The sequence below is a fragment of the Bos taurus genome, chromosome 8 (genome assembly GCF_002263795.3).
Source record: "Bos taurus isolate L1 Dominette 01449 registration number 42190680 breed Hereford chromosome 8, ARS-UCD2.0, whole genome shotgun sequence".
In the NCBI taxonomy this organism is placed as follows: domain Eukaryota; kingdom Metazoa; phylum Chordata; class Mammalia; order Artiodactyla; family Bovidae; genus Bos; species Bos taurus.
Genome location: NC_037335.1, coordinates 87,712,345 through 87,734,245, shown reverse-complemented (window position 1 = coordinate 87,734,245; position 21,901 = coordinate 87,712,345). Strand labels below are relative to the sequence as shown.

The 21,901-nt window shown below is 40.3% G+C and overlaps 1 pseudogene; it reads left to right on the top strand.

The window, feature by feature from the left end:
- The first annotated feature begins 380 nt into the window (after window positions 1-380).
- Window positions 381-21,901, top strand: part of LOC100336643 (casein kinase I-like) — an 80,206-nt pseudogene continuing 58,685 nt past the window's right edge.

The window sequence follows — 21,901 nt, the reverse complement described above, 5'->3', positions numbered from 1 at the left end:
TTTTTTTTCCCCAGATGCCCCCAGCATGCAGGTAAAGACACCAGATAGTTGGCAGCAACTGCAGAGAAAGGAAGGTTAAGAGAGAGTTTGTTGTTAAGATGGATGATATCTAACCAGCAGAGGAAGGTAAATTGATAATGTGGGGGGAAAAGGAAGCAATTGCTTGAGAAAAGCCTCTTAGGAGAAGTTGAGGGTTAGAGCAGCCAAAAGACAAGTGAGTTGAGGGAGTTACTTGTAGGTAAAAAGGCAAGATCATGAGCCTAAAATGAGGAGGGGCAGGTGAATGTGATGTCTGATAACTCAGAAACTTAGAGGTATGGAAAGTCACTTCAAAAGCAGCACAGCATTAACACTCAAGGAACTGGTTCTTCGTCCTCTGGAATTTTAATGGTTGGATCTAACTTTAGAGTTGGGAAAAAAACTGGATATGGGAATTTTGGAGAACTACAATTAGGAAAAAATTTGTATACAAATGAATATATGGCCATTAAATTGGAGCTCATGAAATCCAGAGCATCACAGCTACATTTGACTGTATTCCAATTTCTACAAGCAGTTAGGATCTGGAGATGGTATACCTCAAGTTTATTATTTTGGCCCTTGTGGTAAATACAGCACTATGGTGATAGAACTGCTGGGACCTATTTTGCAAGATTTGTTTGATTTGTGTGACAGAACATTTTCTCTTAAAACTATTCTCATGATAGCTATCTAACTGATTTCTCACATGCAATATGTCCATTCAAAGAACTTGATATACAGAGATGTAAAACCTGAGAACTGTTTAATAGGCTGTCTGGGAAACAAAACACAGCAAGTTATTCATATTATAGATTTTGGTTTGGCAAAGGAATATACTGATCCAGAGACAAAGAAACACATACCATACAAAGAGCACAAAAGCCTTATAGGAACAGCTATATATATGAGCACAAACACACATTTAGGGAAAGAACAAAGTAGAAGAGATGACTTAGAAGCTTTAGGTCACATGTTCATGTATTTTCTGAGAGGCAGTCTTCCTTGGCAAGGTTTAAAAGCTGACACATTAAAAAAGCAATATCAGAAAATTGGAGATACGAAACGAGCCACACCAATAGAAGTGTAATGTGAAAATTTTCCAGAAGAAATGGCAATGTATCTTTGTTATGTAAGAAGGCTAGATTTTTTTGAAAAACCAGATTATGACTACCTAAGAAGGCTTTTTACTGACTTGTTTGATGGAAAAGGATATATGTTGATTATGAATATGACTGGATTGGTAAATAGTTGCCTACTCTAGTGGGTCCATTCAGCAAGATCCTGCTCTGTATATCAATCAGAGGAGCACATCCACATGGAGATAAGATACAATCCCAAAATCAGGTTTGTTGTCCTCTTAGGTATGTAATGCCTTAATTTATTTCTGTATTATTTTTTCACTGCTTATAAATTTATTTTGTGTTTTATCATGCCCAGACAGTTTTATATGTGCATGCATCTGTGCATGTGTTTGCACACATGTGTGTATACATATATATATATATATATATAGAATGATTGAAATACATATCCTTTTCTTCTATAAAAAAGACTGTATATAGACATATTAAGGATAAAAATGTATATATTTTCAATAGATAGGCTATTTTCCCTCATGTTCACATTAAATTTGTTTAATCTTAAATCCTGATTAGTGGTGTTAGTATAAACTTTGAGAATATTGTTCTGTTAGAATGGAAGTGTTTGGATACCCTATTGGAATGAATTGTAATAGTAGTTGTCCTTTCTAACTGTAGTCTAGTTTAGTGTAATAAATTATTTACTGAGTTCTGTTATTTGAAAGCTACTGCTCTCCACATTGCAGAAATGCAGAAGTAAGGAAAAACATATAACCTGTGGGAAATGACTTTGTAATGAGTGGTTAAGAGCTCACTGAGCCTCTGGAATCAATCAGACCTGGATATGGCAGGTTACTCATTCATTAAAAACCTCAGTTCTCATCTATAAAATAGAAATCAGTCAGTTCAGTTCAGTTCAGTCACTCAGTCATGTCCGACTCTTTGCGACCCCATGAATTGCAGCATGCCAGGCCTCCCTGTCAATCACCAACTCCCGGAGTTCACTCAGACTCACGTCCATTGAGTCAGTGATACCATCCAGCCATCTCATCCTCTGTCGTCCCCTTCTCCTCCTGCCCCCAATCCCTCCCAGCATCAGAGTCTTTTCCAATGAGTTAACTCTTCGCATGAGGTGGCCAAAGTACTGGAGTTTCAGCTTTAGCATCTTTCCTTCCAAAGAAATCCCAGGGCTGATCTCCTTCAGAATGGACTGGTTAGATCTCCTTGCAGTCCAAGGGATTCTCAAGAGTCTTCTCCAACACCACAGTTCAAAAGCATCAATTCTTCGGCACTCAGCCTTCTTCACAGTCCAACTCTCACATCCATACATGACCACAGGAAAAACCATAGCCTTGACTAGACGGACCTTTGTTGGCAAAGTAATGTCTCTGCTTTTGAATATGCTATCTAGGTTGGTCATAACTTTCCTTCCAAGGAGTAAGTGTCTTTTAATTTCATGGCTGCAAGTCACCATCTGCAGTGATTTTGGAGCCCAAAAAAATAAAGTCTGACACTGTTTCCACTGTTTCTCCATCTATTTCCCATGAAGTGATGGGACCGGATGCCATGATCTTCATTTTTTGAATGTTGAGCTTTAAGCCAACTTTTTCACTCTCCACTTTCACTTTTATCAAGAGGCTTTTTAGTTCCTCTTCACTTTCTACCATAAGGGTGGTGTCATCTGCATATCTGAGGTTATTGATATTTCTCCCGGCAATCTTGATTCCAGCTTGTGCTTCATCCAGCCCAGCGTTTCTCATGATGTACTCTGCATATAAGTTAAATAAGCAAGGTAACAATATACAGCCTTGACATACTCCTTTTCCTATTTGGAACCAGTCTGTTGTTCCATGTCCAGTTCCAACTGTTGCTTCCTGACCTGTATACAGGTTTCTCAAGAGGCAGATCAGGTGGTCTGGTATTCCCATCTCTTTCAGAATTTTCCACAGTTTATTGTGATCCACACAGTCAAAGGCTTTGGCATAAGTCAATAAAGCAGAAATAGATGTTTTTATGAAACTCTCTTGCTTTTTCGATGATCCAGCAGATGTTGGCAATTTGATCTCTGGTTCCTCTGCCTTTTCTAAAACCAGCTTGAACATCAGGAAGTTCACGGTTCACGTATTGCTGAAGTCTGGCTTGGAGAATTTTGAGCATTACTTTACTAACGTTAATTCCTAGCATATAGTAAGCTTTCATTAAGTCTCAACTCTTGTGGCTGGTGTTCCTGTTATCATTATTACAATAAATTCACAAGTAACTATATAACTGCAGAATAAACTCTACCATGGGAGATACATTAATAAAGTGCCATGAATGATCATTGGAATGTGTAGGATCTATAAAGATTTTATGCAAAGGTGGTTTTTGAGATGGGCATGAAGAAAGAATGGAATTTTTAAAGGTAGGCTAAAGAATAAGAGAATTTTAGAGGGAGTGAACATTCAAAATATATAAAGCAAAAGTTTAAAAATGTAGAATATGTTTGAGGAGAAATAAGCAGTTGGTTTGGAGCAGAGAGCAGGTTCAAGACAAGATATAGAAGATTCATTGGAGAGTTTGTATTTCCTGGGTAAGATAAATTGGAAACTCTTGAATTTTTGAGCAACATTTTCACTCTCCTTTTTGTATAAAGAAACCTTACTGAATCCATTTTTGGAACAGAATTTTTGCTGTCACCCTGAATTGAGCAGTATCTTTAGAGTTTTCGGTTATAACACTTTTTGGAGAGGGGTAGTATGCTATCTTTTTTGTATCTCATCAGGGTTAAGGTGAGTGTTAAAAAAATAAAATCAAAGAAGAAACACAACTCACTAAAAATCATAGTCAAATAAAATACTACATTTAGGAAGTATTTATAATACTACGATTTAAAGTATAGATAATTTTAAAAAGATTAGTTTTATAAATTTGCCTTAGAAAAACTGGGCAGTAAAGGGTCTTATACTCAAATTACTTCAAGTATAAATTAAAAGACATCGATAGCTTGAGTATTCTGATAAGATGCTGTATATTGAAAGAAATGGGAGAAGTGAAGACTTGAGGAACGTGTTTTATAAATCAGTTAATTTCTCAAATGTATGTGGAACAAGACCATGTTCTGTGAAGATCTCCATGTTCTGTGAAGCTCTCCACTTGAGCTATTAGGTAATGTAATAAATAAACTCTTCTTTTATTGTTGAATTAAATTATTCTTAAAATAACTGTAAATATTTTAAAGTTTAAAAAATAAATAAATAAATAAAAGCAGCAGAGCACATATACTAGGGTTTGCCAAAGAATGGCTCAGTAGTCTGAGAACTCACTTGAAATTTGCAGTCAAGAATTTAAAAGTGGTTTGGTTTTTCTCACAAGCCCAGATTAATTGGATGAATGTCTGGAACAACTTGACCATCAACCAGTACACAGAAGAGTGGAGGAACTGAATTCAAGGTGTTATTCAGAAGTGATTGAAATGATGAATATTTTGGTGGGGTCTTGTGGATGATAAAGAAAGTGGAATTGAAACAAGAAGGAAGGGGGGCAGGACACAAGATTTAAAAGAATTACATATACATGTACCCCAGTGTTCATTGCAGCAGTATTCACAATAGCCAGGACATGGAAGCAACATTTTGTAGTTGTCTATCTACAAGTGGGTTAATAAAGTACATATATACAATGGAATATTACTCGGCCATAAAAAACAATGAACTTGAGTCAGCTGTAGTGAGATGCATGAAACGAGGTCCTGTTATACAGAGTGAAGTAAGTCAAAAAGAGAAAAACAAATATTGCATGTTAGCACATATATGTGGAATCTAGGAAAAGGATATCCATGAACTTATTTTCAGGAAAGGAATGCAGGTGATGTAGTAGAGAATGGACTGTGGACACAGTTGGAGAAGGAGTTAGTGGGACAAACAGAGAAAATAGAATTGACATATATACACTACCACGTGTAAAATAAATAGCTGGTGAGAAATTGATATATAACACAGGGAGCCAAGCCTGGCACTCTGTGATGACCTAGAAGGGTCGGATGAGGGGAGGGAGGAGAAAGGCTCAAGAAGGAGGGGACATATGTATAGTTACGATTGATTCATGTTGCTGTACGGCAGAAACCAACACAACATTGTAAAGTGATTTTCCCCGAATTAAAAAATAAAATAAAAAAGAATGACATAGCCTGAGGACACAACATAAACTGATTAGAACCAAATAGGTGCAAGATGGTAGACCAGCGGACTTCCACTAGACCTTTAGCCTTAGAATAAGCTCAACTTAGCACATCAACAAACTAAAGGGCACACCCACCAGCGACATGACAGTTCTGAGGCCAAATATCAAGGATCAAAAAGTGGTCAGTGACCCAGTTCCTAGAAACTCCTACCTCTTCCCCTAAATTGCTGGAATAACCATTGCACTCATCAGTCTATGAATTTATCCAACTCATAAAAACTAACCACACTGTATTTTGATGTGGCTCTCACCTTCTGAGATAGCCAATACTCTGCCTGTGGAGAGTGTTTCTAAATAAATCTGCTTACCTATCACTTTATCTCTTTGAATTCTTTCTGCAATGGGACATCAAGAACCTGAGTTTCATTAAGTCCTGAAACCAAGTGTGTGATCTTAGTTAAAAGGCGATGGGTTCAAGTCCCAAACTGGGTTACATGGTTTCAGTAAGTCCATGCATCAGAAATCCAAATGAGGCTTAAGAACTGCTAGTGGAGTTAATTAGGGTAAGCAAGCTGGAAGACTAGGAAGCAACAGAGTGAGAAGGGATTGCAGCTCTTCTCTAAGACATGGTGGCCTGATAGTGGGAGGTGTGATTCTGGGAAGGAAGTGGTGAGTGGGAGGAGAAGAGGCGCTGTACCACTGCTGCATGAGCCAACAACCGGAGGCTGAGGCCACGAAGGATGGTGGCCAGGGTATCATGAACAAGGAGGCACTGGGGGAGGGGCACTACTCCATCCATTCTTCTGGCCTTCCCATCCCACCTCCTCCTCCAGCCTTCTTATTACATGGTACTCAAAACTCTTTCCTTCTGAAACCACATCCTGAATATCCTCATGAATGAAATCCTACCAAACCTTTGCCTCTCCCTGGATTTCCAGACTTTCTCATCAACTCCATCCCTCTGGATTTGCCACAAAATCACACATTCTCTCCTCCGGAAGTTCCCCAGTGACACTGACCTCCTCACTGCTCCCAAATGTGCCCTCTATTCTTCAACATTCTGAACTCAACCCATCTTTCTATTAGATGCAGAAGCCTAAAGAAGCATCTACTTCCACAGGCCTTCTTTTGAGATGAGTGGCCTCTGTGTTCTTTAATCTACGTTAGCAAAGTGCACCTATTAGGTTGTGTATGAGCAAGATTACACAGATTTGTACACAGTTCACTTCTCCATGTGAGTTATGACTGCAGAAAGCACTCAGCACAGGTCCTATCTGATATATAGGTATAGATTTGAAAGACGTTAGCATTTCCAGACAATCAGTCCTGAAGAATTAACAAACCCAGGTACTCTGTGGCCTGGCATGGCCCCAGCTATATAAGAAGGCCACACCAGTCAAGGGCCTTGATCATATGGGGGAGGGGGGTGCATCTCTTATATAGACCTGTAGAATTAAGACAGAATGAGAGAACTAGGTCGTGAGTTGTTATATAATCACAAATAAAGAGAAATAGACGTCTAACCTGATGTAAATAGCAACTGATAACAAATATGTCAACTTTGATTTCCTGGGAAACATTATACTTTTTATATGCCATTTATTGTTTGCTCCAAAATGCACACTTAAAGACATTCTTAAAAGGAATTTTTTTGTGTAGTCTGAACAATGTAAAACTGAATATGTTCTATTTTTGAACCCCTACACATAGCTGCAACAAGAAAAAGCTTTCAGATTAATCAGTAGGAGTCTTCCAGATTCGACAAGAAACTCGGTTGCTCTTTCTATGGACTGTTTTTTATAGCTCACAGCTTACTAGTTATGTGGGTTATGAGAATGGTGGTCCACACCCTGACAAACCACCACAATGCTGGCAGCAAGGACGCTCATGTCTCAAGTCCCTCTTCACCGATTGTAATGAGACAGTGATGGAGCTTTTCTCAGGGCATGGGGGCCAAACCCACTGAACTTGGTACATCCTCTTGTCCTTTCCTGCTCTGTGTCTGAGGTACTAGCTAGAATTATGCTGTTTATCAGAACTTAACCCTTGGTATTAACTTTGAGCACCCTCCGTGAGATGGCCAGGGAAGCCTGGCCCGCTGCAGTTCATGGGGTCACAAAGAATTGGACATGACTTAGCGACTAAACAACACCCACCCTTGGTATCAACAACCCAAGGAATCCTGAGAGGCCCCTCCTCACAGGTTCAATCCCTGGGTCAGGAAGATCCCCTGGAGGAGGAAATGGCAACCCACTCCATTATTCTTGCCTGGAAAATCCCATGGACAGAGGAGCCTAGCGGGCTATGGTCCACAAAAAGTTGAAAGGAGTCAGATACGACTCAGCATGTACAAGTCCAATCTTGGAAAGGATGGAGAACACTAGAAAAGCTGGACAAAATTGGGAAGTAGCTTCCATTTCTTTAAGCCCCACCCCCACCTAAGAACACAAGAGCATCTGACAAATCTTCATTACCTCTTACTTGACTTTGATTTGATAATTGCCCCCCTCACCTTAGTGTAAAAGTATTATAATAGGCAAATCCACATCAAATGAACCAGACAATAACTGGGAATTCAACTGTAATCTGGAGACAGGTCCAGAAGGAAATTTGAAAGGATTTCTTTTATAGACCCAGAAGTAAGTGACGTAATATATGTAGCAAAAGGGTTAGTTTGATTTTCAGTGCTTGCAAAAGGCAGACTGGCTCACCAACTTCATGTCTGAAAGAAAATCTCAGGGCTCAGGATTAAGAAAATCCAGTTTCCCTATTGTGAGGCTCTATGCAGGATTCAGGGCCTTTTCTGGTGGCTCAGATGCATTAAAGAATCCTCTTGCAATGCAGGAGACTTGGGTTCGATCCCTGGGTAGGGAAGATCTCTTGGAGAAGTGAATGGCTATCCACTCCAGTATTCTTGCCTAGAAAATCCCGTGAACAGAGGAGCCTGGTGGGCTAGTCCATGCAGTCACAAAGAGTTGGATATGACTGAGAAACTAAGCACACAGATGGCCACACATGCAGAAATCCAAGCAGCTTATTTTAGGGATTTCTTTCAGGAATCACCCAGAAACGCAGTGGAGAGCATCAAATCTATACCAAGCTGAGTTATCGTTCAATAATAGGGTTAAAACACAGACATTTTCAAAAATGCCAAGTAATTTACCATTCAGAACTATTTTCTTAAAATAGGGTGGGAAATATCTAGAGAAACAGAAGAAATACTAGTAAGCAAAACAACTGTAAAACTGCTTGTAAAATCTAATGGGATTGTTACAATTAAGAAAAGTAATAGCTAGAATTTTCTCTTCTTAAAAAAGAAGTAAAATTAAAATATTATGCAGTAATAAGACACATGGGAACAGGAGATTTAGTGAACTTCCTGATGTTCAAGCTGGTTTTACAAAAGGCAGAGGAACCAGAGACCAAATTGCCAACATCTGCTGGATCATGGAAAAATCAAGAGAGTTCCAGAAAAACATCTATTTCTGCTTTATTGACTATGCCAAAGCCTTTGACTGTGTGGATCACAATAAACTGTGGAAAATTCTGAAAGAAATGGGATTACCAGACCACCTGATCTGCCTCTTGAGAAATCTGTATGCAGGTCAGGAAGCAGCAGTTAGAACTGGACATGGAACAACAGACTGGTTCCAAATAGGAAAAGGAGTACATCAAGGCTGTATATTGTCACCCTGCTTATTTAACCTATATGCAGAGTACATCATGAGAAACGCTGGGCTGAAAGAAACACAAGCTGGAATCAAGATTGCCGGGAGAAATATCAATAACCTCAGATATGCATATGACACCACCCTTATGGCAGAAAGTGAAGATGAACTAAAAAGCCTCTTGATGAAAGTAAAAGAGGAGAGTGAAAAAGTTGGCTTAAAGCTCAACGTTCAGAAAACGAAGATCATGGCATCCGGTCCCGTCACTTCATGGGAAATAGATGGAGAAACAGTGGAAACAGTGTCAGACTTTATTTTGGGGGCTCCAAAATCACTGCAGATGGTGACTGCAGCCATGAAATTGAAAGACACTTACTCCTTGGAAGGAAAGTTATGACCAACCTAGATAGCATATGCAAAAGCAGAGACATTACCTTGCCAACAAAGTTTCGTCTAGTCAAGGCTATGGTTTTTCCTGTGGTCATGTATGGATGTAAGAGTTGGACTGTGAAGAAGGCTGAGTGCCGAAGAATTGATGCTTTTGAACTGTGGTGTTGGAGAAGACTCTTGGGAGTCCCTTGGACTGCAAGGAGATCTAACCAGTTCATTCTGAAGGAGATCAGCCCTGGGATTTCTGTGGAAGTAATGATGCTAAAGCTGAAACTCCAGTACTTTGGCCACCTCATGCGAAGAGTTGACTCATTGGAAAAGACTCTGATCCTGGGACGGATTGGGGGCAGAAGGAGAAAGGGACGACAGAGGATGAGATGACTGGATGGCATCATTGACTCGATGGACGTGAGTTTGAGTGAACTCCGGGAGATGGCGATGGATGGGGAGGCCTGGCATGCTGTGATTCATGGGGTCGCAAAGAGTCAGACACAACTGAGCGACTGAACTGAACTGAAAAGTACTTAAAGATTCTTATTTTGTTTAGAGAATCCACAATGTGAAGACCAGATTGTGAACTTAACAAAATCAATTCTTATATGATGGTAATTTTAAAAAGGTTTTTCATTTGTGTGTGCTCAGTTGTGGCAGACTCTTTGTGACCCTATGGGCTGTAGCTTGCCAGGCTCCTCTGTCCATACAGTTTTACGGGCAGGAATACTGGAGTGTGTTGCCTTTTCCTCCTTCAGGGGATCTTCCCAACCCAGGGATCAAACCCATGTCACTTGCACCCACTGTGCCACCTGGGAAATTTGATTTAAAAATAAATAAATAAGACTAATTGCATTGAGTTTAATACAGGACAAGTTTTTCAATTTTATTTTTCTATAATCATGAGTTGATTAATGGAAAAGTAGCTGGAAGAATAGAAAGAGTATTGGGAACTTCAGGGATCCCTATTTATTAATTTATTTGAAGGGATGTATTATGGGCTTCCCTCATAGCTCAGTTGGTAAAGAATCCACCTGTAATGCAGGAGATCCTGCTTCTACTCCTGAGTTGGACAGATCCCCTGGAAAAGGGAAAGTCTACCTCCTCCAGTATTCTGGCCTAGAAAAGTAGCTGGAAGCATAGCAAGAGTATTGGGGTCTTCAGGGATTCCTATTTATTAGTTTATTTGATAGAACATATTATAGCGTATTTTTGTGCCCAAAGATAGATGTGATCACAATTTTTTAAAGATAAAAGAAGCAAGCTTAGAGGCAGTATGGAGGGGAGTTTTGGAGATTTGGGGAGCGGGAAGAATAAGTTGTCTCAGAAAGAGAGAGAAAAGACTGATGACAGATTCCTGGCAACCTGGCTAGACAGGTTGAAGAGTCCACCTGACTTTGGAGAGAACACAGTGAAAATACTGCAAAATATCATGGTTGTGTGCTCTGCTCTGGTCATGTTCAACTGCTTGCATTTTGCCACTAATTAAGCAGATTGTTTAACCACAGCTTAGGTTTCAAGAACAGGTATAATTCCCTGGTGGTTCAGAGGTTAAAGCGTCTGCCTGCAATGCGGGAGACCTGGGTTCGATCCCTGGGTTGGGAAGATCCCCTGGAGAAGGAAATGGCAACCCACTCCAGTATTCTTGCCTGGAGAATCCCGTGGATGGAGGAGCCTGGTGGGCTACAGTCCATGGGGTCGCAAAGAGTCAGACACAACTGAGCGACTTCACTTTCACTTTCACTTTAGGTTTCAAGAACAGGTATACTATTGGGAGAAATGGACAAGAATAGTGAAATTATCTACAAGGAATAATTATTGTATGAGACAGGGACATTTAAACCAGGAAAGGAGGGAAGTGGGTACAAGATCAAGAAAATGGAGGTATGATATGATAGTTAATAGCCTGAAGGGCTCCATGGTTGAACTAGAGAAAATTGGTTGGGATACCAAGAGGTGGTGGTGAGGGAATAAGATGCTCACAATTAAGACTTTGAAGGAAATGCTGTTGTTGACAATGATCAATTCTAGAATTTAACCATGGGAGTGAGCTTCTGAGGTGACTTGATAGAAAAGAGCATCGGTAGGAAGATGTAGGAATGAAGGGGAGCCTGGATGTAGGGTGCATTGGTCCACATGAATGTTGAAATCACCAATATGGTGACAGAACTGATGGAGAAAAAGCAGGAAGCCAGATACTAAACTTTTTCAGGAATAATAGGGAGCACTTTAGTTATGAACAGTAGATTTTACGTAATGAGCTTCAAATTTGGGGGAAGTGGTTAGTGAAGAAGAAGAATGGTAGCCATGAAGTCATAATAAGGAACAAGAAGACAGATTTTCCACTTCTAGTCTTGGGGGTAAAGGAGTGTGGAAAAAGTGGCTACACTTCAGATGGCCAAAGCTAAAACAATATCCTTAAGGAAAAAATCATTTTCAGTTAGGATGTTAAAGTAAGTGATTGACTGAGAGGAGAGAGATGTTGTTCTGACCACAGTCTCTATAGGGTGCAATTGGGAGACTTGGGGAAGCTGGAAAGACCTCTAAGGACCACAAGGTTGGATGTGGAGTGAGACCTGAGGCTACAGAACATTATGAAATCAATACTAATATTCTCTTAGGAGTATGTGGGTCAGTAGTTCTAATGATGGTGCCTTTTGAGAAACTAGGCTACCTTGTACACAGTATCATCAGCAGAGGAGGTGTTTGGGTGAATAAGTGGAAACCAGGGTGGAGCCCATGTTGAGGAGGCAGAGGCAGGAGAGCATGTGGCAGTCATTCTAGACTCAGTCCTCAGCTTAAAGGGACTGACAGAGGCCTGGAGGATCACAAATGCCAGCACAGCTGACTTGGCAAGAAGAATGATGAGCGCATGATAGATATAAAGCATGCAATTACCTGCTGTGTATATTCTTCAGAATCTAGGATAATAGTAAGTGCTAGGTCAAGAGTTTGATGTTTGTCATATAGAAATCTAACTTTCCCTTGGGAGACATAATCAGCCCTGAGGTCTTTAGCTTCACGTCTTCTTTAAGTTACGTCACTTAACTTATGAGTGGTATGACTGATGCCAAGTCTAAAAGTCACTTTTACTCCAGTGCCTTCACTTAAGCTATGGCCCTTTACCTCCTTTCAGTCACTGCTGGGAAATGATGGAAGGCCAGAATAATTGAGAGCCATAAGATAACCCTGGATGAGTCAATAGTCATGCAATACCTCAAGGCCAACAAATGATCAATTCATGGAATGATTGGGTAGATTTTACCATGGGCTTCACACATCTACGCTATGAGGAACCCATTTGTGGAATACTCTGGATTACTACTAATACCTCACTTCACATCTTAAACCACTGATCTGAATACCCTGGCACAAGAAATCATGTATGCATTCATCAGTTCAACGCATCTCCATGCATGTCATTTTTCACTAGTAAGTCAAAAACTGTGACGTACATGGAGAATGTTTCCAAGGAGCTCAGAGTCAAGAAGGGGGACAAGTTATCCTATCATCTTTCTAGTGCTGCAAAGAAAGAACATCAGATCCTTTGCAGTGACCTAGAATACAAGGCGCTGACAATCTGAAGACTGCTTAGCTGGAGACAGCAAACCAATGTCAATTGTTCATTTAAAGGCCTATTTCCTCACTCTCAGTTGAATTGACCAACAGGAACTCTTTCCATATTTTTCCTTATCTTCTCTGTGCCCATTAAATATGTAAAAGTTCATTTAGAATATGTGCTGTCTGAACTTGTACGCTGCTGAGAACACATCCAAACCTCTGGAACATTCCAAACACTTTTGCTGACCTGGCTAGAGAGCTCATATTCTCTAAACTATGTCATATGAAGCAAAACTTATGCTCAGTGGTTTCATTTGTCATTTTGCTCATTTCCTAGAGATTGTACATGCATATCAAATTAACGGAGATGCTTAAGATTTGCTGAATTCCTCCTTCTTTCAGTTGATTTTTTTTTTTTCAAAAAGACAGAACATGTGTGATCCTTTATATTCTTAGCTCTCCAAATCACTGTCTCACAGCTTTTGCATTTTCCTGTCTAATCCTTTCACTGGATTTAGGAAGGTGTCATTTATTTGGTTGAAATGCTAATAATTACCTTGCATGATGCAGATGTCATGATTTGTTAAAAATTTCTCTTTGACCTGTCAACATCTCTCTACATTTTTGACATCAGCTGCAGCGCATGGCACACAATGAATATGTATATAGAATTCTCTCTTTCTCTGCTCCCTTCTCCTTTTCTCTCTAACATATACATGCATGCCTGTATGCATCAAAGCTAACATAAGCATGGACATATTTTTGTGGTAGATAATTACACCAGAAATTACACAAGTCTCTTTGAAACTAGGAACAAAGGAAACAATTGAGAGAGTGTCAGAAAAGGATGTTGACCATTTGTATATGATATGGTCTAGGAAGCAAAGTGGAGAAAGCAATGGCAACCCACTCCAGTACCTTGCCTGGAAAATCCCATGGATGGAGGAGCCTGGTAGGCTGCAGTCCATGAGGTCGCAAAGAGTCGGACATGACTGAATGACTTCACTTTCACTTTTCACTTTCATGCATTGGAGGAGGAAATGGCACCCCACACCAGTGTTCTTGCCTGGAGAATCCCAGGGATGGGGGAGCCTGGTGGGCTGCCATCTATGGGGTCGCACAGAATCGGACACGACTGAAGTGACTTAGCAGCAGCAGCAGCAGCAGGAAGAAAAGAGATAACAACATCAAACAAGAAAGTGTAAATGTTTTTAACACATCTGTGTTGGGGTAATCAATGCAGGATTTGGGGAAATCAATGTAGAAGAGTGGGTTGTTGTTGTTTAGTCGCTAAGTCCTATCTGACTCTTTGAGACCCCATGGACTGTAGCCCACTAGGCTCCTCTGTCCACGGGATTTTCCCAAGCAAGGATACTGGAGTGGTTACCATTTTCTTCTCCAGGGGATCTTCCCAAGCCAGGAATCAAACCCGTATTTCCTGAATTGAAGGCAGATTCTTTCCCACTGATCCACCAAGGAAGACTTAGAAGAGTGAGTGCCCCGGGGTTAACAGCTGTAGCCTGAGGAAACAATAGGAGGAGTTAGTTAGCAGCACCTGCTATCCAGTGAGGGTGGTTGTTAGGACAAGGCTGCCTGACAGGGCTTGTACTAGCAGGAGTGGGGCACGGCAAGCCTGCAGTTGAGGCAGCCATAAAGACTCAGCTCTAGCCATTGGGGGCTCCTCATTCTGCCACCCTCTGATGACACCTGACAGGGAGTAGGGGGTAAGGGAGCCTCCTAGTACTCAGAGAGAAAGAAAAGGATCCACAGTGACGGGGTGATGCCAAGCACACTTCCTCTGCTCAGGGATGGTGTTCTATTGTAAAAGTTAGTTATTTATTAATACTATATTACCCTGATCTGACTGTAAGATTATGATGTACTTGGTGCATTCAGATGGAATAACATGCCAGGTTACTGTCACCTGCAGAAGCAAGTTTACAAAAGAGAATTCCTGCCTCTCTCCACTATACTCAGGGAATCAGATCTGCTAGTAATGCAAGCCATTTCAATAGCATGAAACCTCTAATAGCCAAACACATTAGTCTTTTGGTCTCCCATTTGATACATGCAATGCAAACTCAGGATAGAAATAATAGATGTTCCCAGCATAGTGCTGTCTTATTTCCAGGTGGATTACTTAGTACAAAGACATACCATCTGGCTACTCATACACATACTCACTCACGGTCCCATCACTTAAGTTATTTCCGTGGTTACTGAAAATAAGACCCAGGGCACTAGAAACTCTACAATAGCTAGAAAAATACTGAGTATATATTGAAACTCTGTTTCATCTTAAAAAAAAAAAAAAAAAACAGATTCCTGAAAGTAACTTCCCTGTGTTTAAAAATTAGTTCAAAGCCTGAGAAGACCCTAAAAGTGATTTTTCTCTTTGTACCTAAGAAGTTTGCACACCCTAGCAAGAAATTTGCATTAGGTTGGCAATGTGTTAAGGGATGATAGGAAGGTTATTTGTTTGTTCATTGTTTTACTTTTCTGCCATAAATGCATTCATTTTGAAGACATGCCAAATCTCACTTTGAATCAAAACAGCCAAGACTGAATCAAAACAAACTGAAGCCAGAAATGTTATGGTTGGATCCAGTCCTGGGATCAGAGTGAAAAAATAAAGAACCTTCATTTGAGGTAATCTACCCCCCTACCAGAGAATGGGAGTGGGGATGAAAACCTCAGGAGGGTCCTTCTGGCTAATGAGTCTAGATGAGCAATTTTCAAAGTAGGTCCCATCTATTAATAGTCATGCCAACAGAAGTTACATAAGAAAAGGGAACCATAACCAGACAGGTTTGAGAAATGTAACATTCCATGATATTAAAATTAAGTACTTTAATTGAGAACTGTGTGAATCTCTGAGAGAATGACATGGTACACATAAAATTATTCAAATTCATTTGACAATGGAGTCCTTTTCTTTAATTTTTTAAATAAAACCTTTAGGAAGGAAAAATTTTCCCTGAAATACATTTTGAAAAATAACTATAATCTGATTTTTCTCAGATCCCCAATATGTGTGTTAAAAGACTGCTTTTCAGAGACAACCAAGATATAGAAACCAGAACTGTTTGTAGAGCTAAAGATAATGCTATCAGAATCAACTTCTCAGAATGGCTGATACATAAGCATTTTGAAAGATGTCATTTCCTATTGTAGGATTTTTTTCACTTAAAGAAGACCCTTTAACACTTCTCATGAAGTCAGTTTACTATTGATAAACTTTGAACTTTTTTAGTTTTTGCTTGTCTGAGTATGTTTATCTCTCAGAAGATACACTCCAGGTTACAGTTACCTGCAGAAGCAAATTTATAAGAGAATTCTTGCCTCTCTCTACTATACTAAAAGAATATAGTATAGTAGAATTATTAAGAATTATTAGAATTGAAGAATCTCCTTCAATTCTAAATAATAACCTTGCTGAGTAGAATATACTGTGTTGTAGGTTTTTCTTTCAGTACATTAAATATATTATGTCATTTCCTTCTAGCCTGTTTTTAGGAGTTTCTCTTTAATTTCTATCATTTTAATTATGATATGTCTTGCTGTGGGTCTCTTTGGAGTCATCCTGTTTGGAAATCTCTGTGCTTTCTGTACCTTGATATATGTTTCCTTCCTAAAATTTTGGCAGTTTTCACCTGTAATTTTATCATATAAATCTTCTTCTGGAAGGGCTATAATGCCAATATTAGATAACCTAGGTATTATCCAAAAGATCCCCTGAAACTGTTTTTATTTTTTAATTTATTTTTCTTCTTGCTGTTCTAAGTGGGTGATTTCTAATTGTCTGTCCCCCAGATTGTTTCTGTATTCTTCTGTAGTACCTAATCTGCTGATAATTCCCTCTAGGTGTTTTTATTTTTTTAATTTCAGTTATTGTATTGTTCATCTCTGACTGGTTCTTTTTCATATTTCTAGTTCTCTGTTAATATTTTCACTGTGTTCATCTGCTCTTTTTCCCAACTCAGTTAGCATTCTTCTTACTATTGCTTTGAACTCTCCATCAGGTAGGTTATCTCTTTTTCATTTTTTATTTTTTAAGGGTCCTTTCCTTTTTCTTTCATTTGAAACATATTCTCACCTATTTTCTCATTTAGTGTAACTTCGTGAAGCAGTTACCTGTCCTAATCTTGAATGCATGTCTCTGTATGACAGCATTCCCATGCAGTGCGGATGCACCCAGTCACTTTGGTGGGAGAGTTGAATCTGAAGTGAGCACAGGCTACATCTTCCCCCTGAGAAGTGCTGGCAGTCACCACCTTGATGAGAGGCAGGGCTGGAGGTAGGGCTGGAGCTGAAGGGGCTAGAGACAGAGTCAGTTTCATTCTGGGGCTTCTCCTAGGTTCAGTGACTATCACTGCTCTACCAGGGAAAGGGTCAGGAACCAGTGGGTGGAAGAGAAGCCCTTAGGGAGTTGGATTTCTCCTATGTATGTGATGATGGTTTCTCCCTTGTTGAAGTCGTAGTAGGGATCTGAGGGCTAGGGCCTGCACTTCTGTTTTAGTTTTATTTATTCCCCCTTTGTGCATGCCTTGGTTAAAGTCTGGGTCAGTACTGCATGCTAAGCTGGCCCTGCCCCTTCCCAACTCTGCAAAGGGACATTCCTGCTGGCAATGACTACTTCAGCCTCCACCCTAGTGGAAGAGCAGCACTGGAGCAAGATGGGCTGAAAAAGGGGCCCAGTGCAAGCCTAGGGGCATGCAGGGCCAGTCCTGGCAAGCCAGCCAGGGCCCCAGGCAGTTTCCAATCAGCTGCCTCTGTGTTGTAACCAGGAGTAAGCAAGACTGGCACATGCTTCTCAAGTCTGGAGTCTCTCCTTTGTATCATCCTTCAGTAAACCCCACTGATTTTCAAACTGGCTACAGTGGTTTGTCTTCTTGGTGATGGACCTCAAGCCTGAGGTTCTTAGTATGTGGTTTGAGCCTCTGACTCCCCAAGGAGGATCAAGTCTTGGATATCCCCTTCTTCTTCCCCAATCAAATTGCTTCTCCTCCCTTCCTAACAGATTCCATGTGGATCTTTCTTTATAGTCCTGATTGTAGAAGACTTGTTTTGCTAGTTCCCAGGTCAACATCAGTGACAGTCCCTCTATATGCAGTTGTAGTTTTGATGTGTTCTTGAGAAGAGGTAAGCCCCAAATCCTCCTACTCTGCCATCTTGATAGCAAATTTTTTGAATGAATTAAAATATTGACAGCAAACAGCTTCATTATAAAACAAATCTGCATCAACAGCAGAGTTATCAGAAAATGCCTTGTACACATAGGCAGTCCTGTGTGCCTCTGGGTACTGAATTCCCCGTATTCATCAAGCTCTCCTCAGGTGTAGCTGAGAGCCTATCACCCCTAGATGAAGAATGCTCAGACCACTTCAGCATGTGGGAAACCCACACTGACTCAGAGCCCTGCCCCTACCTACCAAACCATGCTTTGTCTGATATCTCCTCAATCTTGTCCTTCTCTCCCCAACCCTCCCTATCATGGGACTTGCAGTCACTGCAACATGTGCTTCCCAGTCTCAAGTCTTCCTAAACCAATGGTGCATCCAGTCACAAAGAGTAAGCTAAGAACAGTCAGTTTAGTCGCTGAGTCATATCCGACTCTTTGCGACCCCGGGGCATGCCAGTCTTCCCTGTCCATCACCAATTCCCAGAACTTATTCAAATTCATATCCATAGAGTTGGTGATGTCATCCAACCATCTTATCCTCTGTCATCCCCTTCTCCTCCCGCCTTCAGTCTTTCCCAGCATCAGGATCTTTTCCAATGAGTCACTTGTTCTCATCAGGTGTCCAAAGTCCTGGAGTTTCATCTTCAACATCAGTTCTTCCTAAGAATATTCAGGACTGATTTCCATTAGGATTGACTGGTTGGATCTCCTTGCAGTCCAAGGAATTCTCAAGAGTCTTCTCCTACATCACAGTTCAAAAGCATCAATTCTTCAGCTCTCAGATTTCTTTACAGTCGAACTCTCACATCCATACATGACTACTGGAAAATCCATAGCTTTGAGTAGACAAACCTTTGTTGGCAAAGTAATGTCTCTGCTTTTTAATATGCTGTCTAGTTTGGTCATAGCTTTTCTTCTATGGAGTAAGCGTCTTTTAATTTCATGGCTGCAGTCACCATCTGCAGTGATTTTGGAGCCCCAAAATATAAAGTCTCTCATTGTTTCCATTGCTTCCCCATCTATTTGCCATGAAGTGATGGGACCGGATGCCATGATCTTCATTTTCTAAATGTTGAGTTTTAAGCCAACTTTTTCACTCTCCTCTTTCACTTTCATCAAGAGGCTCTTTAGTTCTTCTTCACTTTCTGACATAAGGGTGATGTCATCTGCGTATCTGAGGTTATTGATATTTCTCCCGGCAATCTTGATTCTAGCTTGTGCTTCATCCAGCCTGGCATTTCGTATGATGTACTCTGCATGTAAGTTAAATAAGCAAGGTGACAATATACAGCTTTGACATACTCCCTTCCTGACTTGGAACCAGTCTGTTGTTCCACGTCCTGTTTTAACTGTTATATCTTGACCTGCATACAGATTTCTCAGGAGGCAGGTATGGTGGTCTGGTATTCCCATCTCTTGACCAATTTTCCTCAGCTTGTTGTCGTCCATATAGTCAAAGGCTTTGACATAGTCAATAAAGCAGAAGTAGATGTTTTTCTGGAACTCTCTTGCTTTTTTGATGATTCAGCAGATATTGGCAATTTGATCTCTAGTTCCTCTGCCTTTTCTAAATCCAGCTTGAGCATCTGGAAGTTCATGGTTCACATACTATTGAAGCCTGGCTTAGAGAATTTTGAGCTTTACTTTACTCGTGTGTGTGATGAGTGCAATTGTGTGGTAGTTTGAGCTTTCTTTGGCATTGACTTTTTTTGGAATTGGAATGAAAACTGACCTTTTCCAGTCCTGTGGCCACTGCTGAGTTTTCCAAATTTTCTGGCATATTGAGTGCAACCAAGCTAAGGACATTGCATTGTATATTTAATTTTAGAAAATAGAGGATATAGAGAATGTTAATTTTCATTGTTTATAAAAATCTGAGGATTAGTAGGTAAAGACATGTGATGAAAATATCTTTAGAACATTCTTTCCTGAAGCCTCAGTGACTTTCCCCCTTGGAAGGCCTGCAAGGAAATTTCCTTTATAGGCCTGCAAATGCCCCTCCTCTGCAGCACCTGGAATTGACCAGCTACTGGTAATGGACAAGGGGCTTTAAAATCTTATAACATATGGGCAGCAGATGATAAGACTGTGGAATGCTTTAGAATGCTTTGCTAGGAACTCTGATTTCACTTGAAATTATGTTTGCCTGTTCTTTGTATTTCTGTAAAGACATCTCTCAGGGTCCTGAATGAGGCTGGGGCTCTTCATGGAGGCTCTTAATCCAGTTCGATGAGAGTTAGCTCGGGGCCTGCACTAGTGGGCACTGAAGACCCTCACCTTTTGGCAAGTGCTATAACAAAGGATGTGGCATGTTCATATCGTTTAGTAATGCAGTTGTAAGGAATAAAGGGACAATATAATAATAAAAGTTAGCATAATAAATATAAAAATAAATATAAAATTAAAAATTATATAACTTCATTTCTATCTCTTGCTCTCTGAATATGTAGTTTGTTATAATAAAAATAATCAGAGTAAGGCACACAGAGAGAATATGAAACATTTTGGCAGATCTCAAGACAGAAGTGAACCTCTGCAATCTGTAAAAATAATGGATTTTCAGATTTGGAGATTTGGTCATTTTTCTAGAATTTATATACCCCATACTTTATGTGCCAGGCTTTATTGGGTGCAAAAGAAAAGAATTAGACAAAGGTTGGCCCTCATTCACTGTCCAATCTAAGAAGAGAGGAGGATGTAAATACGAAATCACAACACATAATTAAGTAGGGGTATATAGAAAATGTGGTGAGAATACAGCACAAAATGAAGGAGTGAGAAATTCAGCATTGAGTGATGGGTAAGACTTCCTGAAAATGTGAACTTTGAGATACAGCAGAAAGAGTCCCTAGCATTTCATAAGGCTGAGGGAAGGCAGATGCACCTCCGAGAGTGCAGAGAATATAGGTCACGGGGTGAGAAATGATGGAGAAAAGTGAAGGAAAGCAACAGAAGAAAAGGTATATAATAAAACCAGCTACCCCCAGAGCAGCTGGAATGAATTCTGCAAGGATCCTGGAAATGATGAGGAAGACACACCTTGAAATGAGGGAGCCAGGGTATTTGTACAGTCCTGGGCTACACGCTGCTGGAGTGTGTCATGGAACCTGGGATACCAGTGGAAGGGCAGAAAAGTCTTTGGCTTGGCTTTGGAGAATTCCTGCAGCCTAAAACAGAAAGGAGGCCCCAAATATTTTGGCAGTGTGAAATCAGGTTCTGCTACAAAGGGCTATTGGAGGAACAGTTCCAAAGACTTCATCAGATGATCCAGATGAAAGAGTTAACCAGTGAGAATGTGGAAAAAGAGAGGGAGGTGATGACAAAAAGTCTAACTGAAGTGAATAGTGTTCGTATAGCCAGAGACTCCAGAGAAAGAAGCAAGTTTAAAGAAATGAAAAGATGGGTGACATTTTGGATTTTGTGACTATGCTAAAACTGAATGGCTATGTCTAGTAAGCAATTTGAATGATGAAATGGTAGCTGAGATCTTAAGTTTGTACAAAGTCACAGAGCCCAAAATGAGAAGAGAAGAAGAAAGTCAAAAACATTCACACTGGTATTTCTATTGTCAAACAAAATTCTCTATAGTAGCTCTGTGGCTGAACAAAGATAGACACATATTAAGCAGAGAAATCGTGGCTCACTGGTAAAGAATCTGCCTGCAATGCGGGAGACCTGGGTTTGATCCCTGAGTTGGGAAGATCCCCTGGGAAAGGGAAAGGTTACCCACTACAGTATTCTGGCTTGGAGAATTCCATAGATTGGTAGTCCATGGGGTCCCAAAGAGTCGAACAAGACTGAGCAACTTTCAGTTTCACTTTCAAGCAGAGAAAAAAAAAATAACAACA